This window comes from Paramisgurnus dabryanus, chromosome 14 (assembly GCF_030506205.2).
Source record: "Paramisgurnus dabryanus chromosome 14, PD_genome_1.1, whole genome shotgun sequence".
NCBI lineage: Eukaryota > Metazoa > Chordata > Actinopteri > Cypriniformes > Cobitidae > Paramisgurnus > Paramisgurnus dabryanus.
Genome location: NC_133350.1, coordinates 35,542,761 through 35,550,695, shown reverse-complemented (window position 1 = coordinate 35,550,695; position 7,935 = coordinate 35,542,761). Strand labels below are relative to the sequence as shown.

At 37.8% G+C, this 7,935-nt stretch overlaps 1 long non-coding RNA gene across 1 annotated transcript; it reads right to left on the bottom strand.

Moving 5' to 3' along the window:
• Positions 1-2,779: 2,779 nt before the first annotated feature.
• Positions 2,780-3,477, bottom strand: LOC135758189 (uncharacterized). Its single transcript, XR_010536487.2, has 3 exons — positions 3,345-3,477; positions 3,085-3,257; positions 2,780-2,995 (listed from the first exon to the last, which is right to left on the bottom strand). It is a non-coding gene; the product is annotated as an uncharacterized lncRNA (long non-coding RNA).
• Positions 3,478-7,935: the final 4,458 nt, after the last annotated feature.

Here is a 7,935-nt window from a genome sequence, read left to right as displayed (position 1 = left end):
TCGAACACACCTATACTCTGCGGAAAGATAGTGCCAAAAAGATCTGTAGACTTTTGCAGAAGGATTCGTGAATGCCCTGTGATTTGCAAACACAGATTCAACACTTGCATGCTGAACTTTGCACAGAATGTGTAAGAATGTCTTTTTACAATGGTTGGAAAATACAAGTTAGACTGTGTTTGTTTGCAAATTGTGAGGAGGGCATTTGTAGATTTTTTAAATGGAAAACAGCGAAACAGTTGTGCCAAAATTCTGAAAACAAATGCAACACAATCTACAAACAAATAATGACCCTCATGCGCAGACAAATCACTTTGCATTCATTTAAATTCTGTTTGTCAAGTACAAGTCGATGATTTCTATTTGTGAATCATAAAGAGTTGGTTTGCGGATTTTAAATCTATTTGTAAATCGCATTTTATATTTGTATGTCATGAAGAGTCTGTTCGTGGATTTTTATATATTTCTACATCTCGTTTTACATTTGCGGATCATGAGGAGTTTGTTTGCAGATTTGGACCTATTTGCAGATTTGTTTCGTGTTTACAAATTGTAGTCTCTTCATTTTCAACGATTATGGCATTATTTTGTCACAAAAGCGAAACAATAGTGTCAGAATTCTGAAAACAAATGTGACACAATCTACAAATAGAAAATGATATTCATCTGCAAAGAAGTCACTTTACATTCATTCAAATTCTGGTTTTCAAGTACAAGTCACTGACTTCTTTTTGTAAATCATGCTTTATATTTGTGGATCACAAAGACGATTCGTAGATCTTGTTTTACATTTGCGGATCACGAGGACTGTGTTTGTGGATTTTTAATCTATTTGTAGATTGCATTTTGCTTTTACAAGTTGTAATATCTATTTGTGACTTTTACTCTGTCCATTTTCAATAATATTGGCATCATATTACCCCCATAGCCCTCTCCTTCTTTAGGCAGGCCACATTGTGGAGGACAGCACAAGCCACAGTAATGTCACATGCCCTCACAGGGCTGACCCTTAATTTGTGAAGGCAGTGAGAGCATGCCTTCAGGAGGCCAAAGGTCATTTCATTTCAACTCTGGCCCTGGTCCTGGCATGGGCATAGTTGAAGGCCTGCTGTGCTTCCTGGGGGTCTGTAAAAGGTGACCAGAAAAAAGGCTGGCAGCCATACCCCCTGTCTCCCAGCAACACACCAGAGAATTCACCTGTCAACACAAAATCTCATCATTACTACCTCATAAACACAGTGATATTCTTGACACAACCATTATGTAAAAATTGGTTATTAATAGGGGTTGTGTGGCTCACCTTGTGATAGGCGCTGATAGATTTCAGAGGTCCGAAAGATTCTGGAGCCATGGACTGAGCCAGGCCATTTTGCCAGTGTTCAATGGAAAAGATCAAAAAGTTATATTCACCTGAACATTACAGGCGTTCTATGCATTTTCGGCGGTTTTGTCAAACAGCGACCCCTAGAGTCGCTGGAGAATACTAAAACTGTCGTAATTTCCCACCCTCACTCTGTACACCTCCGAAGATAATGACCAGGTAATGTTTCACAATTTCATACAAATATTAGGCTCTTGCATAGTCTACTAAACTACTGATGATGGTTATAGGATAATATGAAGTTTATTCCAAGTGTAGAGTAGGCATATAATAATAATAATAATAAAGTAGACTATACCGCGTTTGCTGGTTTATAATGTTTTTACATGATTGCAGCCAAATCCAAAGTAAACAGTCTATAGTCTATGTCTAATGTATAATTTCCTTTGTGTTCTTTTATTGTAATGTAAACATTACAAAATGCCATGACAAAGTTAATTATGTACGTTGCATTATTTCATATTGGTCGTTATAATGTCACTATACATGATTATTGCTATTTATCATAATAGTTTGCAAATTGTGCATGTTTACACTATTTACAACCGCTTATTTATGTCCTGATAATTATGTGAGATATTGACAACTGTTGTCATGATAATCGCATGACATACTACAAGCAAGAGCAACAACATACAACATAGACCGCAAACAACTTTACAAATAAGAGAAATTTACTAACTAGTCCATCAACAAGATCGCCAGATCAGCATCCCTGTTCCATAAAATGCGGTCTTTTAGCTCACGCCAACGAGTAAAAGTCTGACCGAGTGGGACTCTTGTCCGGTTGCTAACGCGGTCATATTCTCTTTTCCTTTTCCTACTCTCTTCCGAATGCGCTTTCTTAACTTTTAAATCGTTTAGCATCACGTCTCAAATTCGCGCGTGCCGGATGACGTCAAAGTGCAGTGTCGGATCATTCTCGCGGTACTTTGACATAACCGGCAGTCGGTTCTTGCAGCGCCGCATGAAGTCGAACAAGCCTAACGTGTGTGACGTCGTTGCCGTAAAGCAAGTCGTGATTCTCGCGAGATTTGTCAGGGGCGGTTCTCTCAAGCTTGCATTGCTGGTTTTGCTAGCGGCGTCCTCCCCGAGCTTCAACAGGAGGATGAATCGCCCTACTATGACGTTGTTTACCACCGAAATAACTTTGAAGCTGTTATATTAAGATAAAATAACTGCATGGTGGGTCTTTAATGCTGTGAAAAGATTTCATATTTACAAAATCTGCCTCATGGGCACCTGAGGGGGCTTTTATCCTTATGTGTGTGCAGTCCAGTGCACCAATGACACTGGGTCCTATAAAAGAAATGAGATTTTGTGATGGCTCCAAATGATGACTCCTCCTCACCATTGTAGACTGAATAGTACTTTCACAATTTTGACAGTATACCTTATGCCTTTTGGAATCCAGAGAGATGGTCTCCTCATCATCATCACCGTTATGTGCTGATGAAATGGGGCCTTGACCCGATCACATTTATCAGATTCATATTGAAGCTAGTAGATAAGACGTGCCAGGCCTACAGTATGCCTTTGATGGAGTACTCACTGGATCAGCATCGTCTGGTGCTCGTGCTGGTGGGTTTAACAATAACACAGTGCTGCCAGACACTGCATGGCAATAGGCAAACCAAATCAGACAGTCCAAATAGATTCAATATGAATGTGATTGTGTCCCATGTGGAGATGGAAGAACATACCTTGTATGAAGCGGGTGGCATCTTGTGAGGGACCTATGCTTGTCTCTTTTCCCCCAGGGATCCCCTCCAACAGGCCTGCCTTTATTTAGCTCCAAAGCTGGCCTCAGCTGGGGTGAGGTCAGCTTTTGGTGACCCACCACCCGTGCCTTGTCTCTGGGTATTCTTTTTCACTGCTAAAACAGTACAGACAATGTGTGAGCAGGCACCTTCTGGGTACAATCTATGCTTGTGCATTATTAAGTATTAGTCAGGGCCCTTACCATTCTGCAGATTTTGATTTTGACCTGCTGCCATGTCAGTTTTGGCCCGGTCATATTTAATCTACATCACACACACACCACACACAAAAAGAGAGACTTTCTTTATCACACAAGAACATTCAATGGAGTCACACTGCAAAAAATGACTTAATGTGTATTTTTGTCTTGTTTTCGGTAAAAAAAAAAATCTTAAATTAAGATGCATTTTCTTGATGAGCAAAATGACATAGGGAGAAAAGCAAAAATAAATTCAGCCAATGAAATAAGAAACATTGTTTTGAATTAAGTGTTTATGAAAAAGTATATTTCAAGAAAACTTTTAATACATCTTAATTTAAGAATATTTTGATATTTGTACTGAAAACAAGACAATAACACAAAGAAAGTCATTTTTTTGCAGTGCAATAAGCAAGTGACCTTGGGTCCTTTGAAAGGCGCTTTATAAATTAAAGTGATTATTATTAATAGCTCATCTATTTATTCAATTTTATTTATAAAGCGCTTTTCACAATTGTTTCATTGTTTCAAAGCAGCTTTACATTACAGTTTTTTACAATCACTTTGCTACTATTTTCAGAACCTTGATGTCATTTTTCACAACTCTAGATACAAAACTCAAAACGGTAATCACTTGTAACACAGGCTGTCTAGTGTTCAAAACATTGCATTGTGCATTCACATCTTTAAAGACATCTTGCACTTGCACAATCATTGTTTCAAAACACAAATTTACTGTGAAATACCATGGAAACATAACTATAGATCACCCACACACAAGCAACTGATAGTTTCACTAAGTCATTGTTTGTACAATCATTAAGTATTGTAGAACAAAATTGGTGATACAGATTTCATTATGGTACATGTAGAGCAAATACATATCTGTAAAAGTTCTGCAGTAGTAGAGAGAATACGACAGACACATTGGAATCATTGAACACAGTTTGTAATGTATTGATGAAAACACTACAGTACAATCACAACATAGGTCACATCATTTCACAATCTGCACTCAATCATCAGTAACAAGTTGGCAGAATTGGACAAGCAATTACAAGGGCCTGCATCTATACAGTACAGTGATAATTGGTTCATGCTCCATGCTTATTGGTTACAATGAACCTCATTATCTTGAAACTTTCATGATTTTCAGTAAACATGGAAGATTCTTTGTCTGTTTCCATACAACTATTACGAATAATGCAACAGTTACTTATCATTTTGGGCAGTTGTATTGATTGATAGTTAGATCATTGTAAGAAAATGAATAGAAACTTATTTGAAATGTGATGTGTGAATAGCCTTTTGAAACAGTAGTACTTTGATGTTAAGTTGTGTCATATTGAACATGTGATTTTGGTTGAATGAACAAATGATCCAAGTTTTATGTGTATTGTATCCAAGCAATTGAGAAAAGAGTTTTGAAAAATGTGCATTTTGATCTTTGGTTGTGAGTTTTGTATCTAGAGTTGTGAAAAATGACATCAAGGTTCTGAAAATAGTAGCAAAGTGATTGTAAAAAACTGTAATAAAAGCAGAAAAAAAGAAAAAGAAAAAAAAACGGTGGACAACATAAGAAGCAGAGTACATAATGAGCGTAGTAATAATGTAAGGCTTTCATAATAATTTATTGAAGCCTTATTCAGTATGATGGAGTTATTTTAAACAATTTCACTTATATTTGCAGTCCATTTCAATAAAAAAAATTAACTGTTTCATAATCAGAGTACAATTGCGTTTTGGAGATGTGAATTAAATATTTTAATTGTAATTGTGAGGTTTCAGCGGAGCGGTGAGTGTGTAATTGTGCACTACTTACGCATTCAGGCGGTCTGCAATACTTTGCCATGCTTTTTCTCTCGGCTTTACCACTGTGGCGGTGTTTCCTTTCTTCTTAATTATGTCTTTTACCTCCTCGTATGGATTTGTGCCTCTGACTGGGAAAAGAACGCCACTCTAGTTGCCATAGTGGATCATTGAATCTGTGATCGGTGGCGGGGTCTATTTGAGTGAGCCGTGAGCGCGCACCTATCCAGGATTGGTTTCACCTGGCTTAATGAATCCGTGTCTGATCATCCTGGCTTGGTCTTTGTGCAACCAATTAAGCCTGGACGCACTTGTTTTGGCTTCATTGAGCTCAGCTCAGTCATTTATCCTGGATGTCTTAATTGTACTTTTGTGCAACAGGCCCCTGGTGAATAAGTGTAGCATTTTGATTGGTTGTGTTTGGAAAAGGAAAGCAAGTCACTTCCTCATAGATCTTTGTGTTTTAGGTAGAGAATTGTGTGTAGTGTTTTGAAAAAAGTGTTTAATGCAATTGAAAACTGATTCAAAGGCTGAGAAATAGCTTATTGTTTTGAAGATTTAGCATGTAGTTTTGCACTTTGAGTGAGAGTTTTCAAAAATCGTGTGACATGAAAGGATTTTGTGTGTAAGCAATCGTAAAAAACTGTAAGTGGTTGTGTTTAATCAATGACATGTGTGCTCTATTTGTAATTGATTGTTGCTGCTTGTGTTTAGCCGTATGCATGACATGTGCATTAGAGTGAAGATTGTGTTTTGAGAATGAGTATGGGTTTGGAGTTTTGCTAAAAAGTCTAAGTGAGATCTGCAATTTGTGTTTTATCACAGTGGTTTTATCATGTGAAATGGTTTAAGGCAGTGGTTCTCAACGTTATTCCTGGAGGCCCACTGCTCTACACATTTTGTATGTCTCCCTTATTTTACACACCTGATTCAAATCATCAGCTCATTAGCAGAGATCTCTATGAACTGAACTTAGGCTGGCAGATAAGAGAGACATAAAAAATGTGCAGAGCAGTGGGCCTCCAGTAATGGAGTTGAGAAACTCTGGTTTAAGGTATTGACAACAGACTGCACAATTAGATAAATGAGTCAAGGCAACTGAGAACTTTGTTCAGCCAATGGGTTTTAGTGTTTTAGCAATTGAGAAAAACTGTAAGTAATGAATGGCTTCCATCACCTCATTTGTTTACTTTCTAGTATTAACATCACCTGAATTTGTCTAGTTTGCATATAAGCACAGCTGTCATCTGATAATACATATTAAATTACAGTTTGCTTGTTTTACTCATTCTTTTCCATTAAAGAAAATGTCTAATATAATGAAGTATTGGTCAGCATTTGTCTTTATTATTGTGCATAACTGTTGGGGTGAGCTAGCAATGTAATTCTGGTGTATGACATCTTAGAGATATCTTAAATTTTAATATTTTTTCTGAGTATAAAACCAAGAGTAGTCTTCTCCAAAGGTGAGATCTTCGAGCAGCTGCCTGACTTCTCCTTTGTCCAGACATTCCAAGCATTGCAAACACTAATGCTGCGTCCGAAACTGCATACTGTATAGTAGGTACTGAATAAGATGAAGTACCTACTTACTTGCCGTTAAAACAGTAGGTACTGTATAGTATGAATCCTGGTAGTAATGAGATTCGGACGTACTACATCCGCCATGTTGCTACATCACGTTACATTTGTCGTTATCACGTCATGTCATTTCAGCGCGAAAACAGCCGCATGCCTCTTCTTCTTCGTTGGATAACTCCTCTCCCGGGGCATCATGGGATAGTGAAGTGTCCATCGTATGCACACTGCAAAATCTAACCGGAAGTAGTAGGTCATCCGGGTACTTTTCGCATACTGTTTTTCGAATACTATGTATTCGGACATACTATCGCCTCGCCTACTGCTTTTCGCGTACTATATAGTATGAAGTAGGCGGTTTCGGAACCAGGCAGAACAGACCAAACAAAGCAGGGTTGTAAATTTTATTGATGCAATCAGGTACGCTTGTTCACGTTCTTGCAGGGCCGCAATATCCAGCAGGCAGATGACATCAAAGTACCGTAAAAGAGATTGGTGAAATCAAAGAGAGAAGTCTGATTTCGAATCGTTCTTGCGGTATTGTGATGTCATCATCCTGTCAGGGTTTGCGGATGCCGTGTGAGCACGAAGAAGCCTAATATCTCATAGCTTACATCATAACATCACGATGGCGGATGATGTTTTTTATTTTTTTTATTTTACCTTTATTTAACCAGGTGAATCGGTTGAGAACAAGTTCTCATTTGCAACCGCGACCTGGCCAAGACAGGCACAAAGTACAAGGCGACATAAAACTACACATGACATACCGACATTCAAGAACAAAATCATATAAACATACAGATACAATGAAATGATAATGCAATAAAATAAAATAATATCAACATGTACATCGGTCCGTCAGTAAATTTGAAAGCAAAACTTTAAAAGTGCTGATCGAAACCAAGGATTCTAATTTAAGAGACTTTTGTAAATTGTTCCAATCATTGACAGCAGAAAATTTGAAAGAAAAACGGCCAAAGGAAGTACGTACTTTTGTAGGGACCAAAAAGATGTATTTACTCGAGCGCAAGTTAATTCCCGGCACTGATATGGTTATTAAAGTGCTTAGATAAGATGGTGTTTTGTTAAGTATGGATTTATAAATTAACTGATACCAGTGAGTTAGGCGTCGATTATATAACGAAGGCCATCCAACTAATGAGTAAAGAGTGCAGTGGTGTGTATTATGTGGAGCTTTAGTAAT